Source organism: Octopus bimaculoides, chromosome 1 (genome assembly GCF_001194135.2).
Source record: "Octopus bimaculoides isolate UCB-OBI-ISO-001 chromosome 1, ASM119413v2, whole genome shotgun sequence".
In the NCBI taxonomy this organism is placed as follows: Eukaryota; Metazoa; Mollusca; class Cephalopoda; order Octopoda; family Octopodidae; genus Octopus; species Octopus bimaculoides.
Genome location: NC_068981.1, coordinates 176,976,723 through 176,978,766, shown reverse-complemented (window position 1 = coordinate 176,978,766; position 2,044 = coordinate 176,976,723).

The following is a 2,044-nucleotide window of genomic DNA, read 5'->3' as shown; positions in this document are numbered from 1 at the left end:
ATATATATATATATATATATAAAGTAATAAACCGAGGAAAAGAAATCCTTCAAAGGGGTGTGTTAAACATCCAGTTCACTGGCACTTCAGTTGGATGCCATATAAATATTAGTATAATTCAATAATAAAGATAAATTAAATATAAAGATATTTTATTGACATTAAATAATTTATTTATATTACAATATTTCATTAAATACTATGAATATATATAACATAATATAATATTATATAGATAATTATAAAAACAGTAAAAGGCCAACAAATTGTTTCGACTTATATATATTTTTTCAGATAAGCATAATCACAGTTCCATTATATATAAGTCACTTCAGGGTCCATTGGTTCAGAAAGATGTAATTCCGTCTGAAAGGACAACTGGATTGTAAAAATTAATTCAAATGTCTGTGTTATGAGCCTGAGCATTAATTATTCAATCTTAATTCAATTACAATTAAAAAAAAAAAACAACATTTTAACAGACGATACAATCAAGTAAATGCAGTCCACAACCATCAAAATTCACTTCATAATATCTCAAACACATACCAGTTGAAACTATTTCATGTCCAAGATAGTCACTTGTCATCACAGCATACAATAATAATATATGTGTGTATATAAATGTATATAAATGTATATAATTAAGTATCTAAGTCTTCTCCTGCGTGTAACTACAACAAAAAAAAAATATAAACAATGACATCTTCAATACAACAACTCTTTTATCTATTTAAATTAATTAGTATGAAAAAGTTATTGTTTAAATTAACTAATAGTAATCTTCTATATTTATTTTGTATAGTTTATAAATAGTATTCTTATTACAACAATGTTGTTTGTTACTTCTAAAAGTATTGATAAAGTTTAGATTTGCACCGTATATGATCCCTCATTTTGAAAATAATAATATAGATGAGTTCATCAGGGTCATTGCTTGTTGCTTGCTTGGTTTGTATTGATTTCTGTCTATTCTCTAAAATCTCCCTTCCATGGTATGTGAATAACAATCATTTTTTTAAGTAACTTCAGGATCCATTGGTTCAGAAAGAAGAAATTCCATCTGGAAGGACAACTGCATTGTAAATATTAATTCAAATGTCTGTGTTATGAGCATGAGCATTAACTATTCAATCTTAATTCAATTACAATTAAAAAACAACAAAAACATTTTAACAGACGATACAATCAAAATTCACTTCATTATATTTCAAATATATACCAATTGAAACACATGATGGGGGTTCTTTCAGTTTCTCTCAATCAAATTCACTTACAAGGCTTTGGTCAGTCTGGTACCATAGCAGAAGACACTTGTTCAATATGCCATGCAGTGTAACTGAATCTGGAACCATGTGGTGAGGAAACAAACTGCTTACCACACAGTCATGCTCGCGCCAATATTATGACAATGATTTGCCAACATTATTTCCAATAAGGCATCCTCAATAATGTAAGTAAACAAACAAAAGAAGTCAAATTGAAAATACAAAAAATTCTACTTTATCTGAGACCATTGCTTACCTAACTCAGATCATATGAGCCAAATAACATTTAATAGATTGTATATATGTAATATATCTGCCTACTTAATTCGTAAATGTGTTAACTGACAGTAATATATACATATACTTTCAAATATAAATACATTCACACATGCATATAAACATACCATCAAACGTACACGTATATCACATACATATGCTAGGTCAAGAATCCAGCTGTATTCATAGAGACTCATATTTGTTTAGTTTTCTGGCTTAGGGAATACATTTACAAGGTATTTTGGTAAATGACCCAAGAGATTAAGTTCAGTGCCATTTCGTTATAATGGATTTGAATTTGCAATGTTGTTATTTTGTATCTAAAGAGGACATCATTTTGGCATTTTGGCAGAATCATACAAACAGCAGATAAAATGACTTGCAGTATTTATTTCAGAGCTCTATGTTTAAAGTTCAAATCTGACCAAGGTTAGCTTTAATTTTCATCTTTCTGCAGTTGATTAATTATGATTTCTACAGACAAAGAGGATGAAGATCAT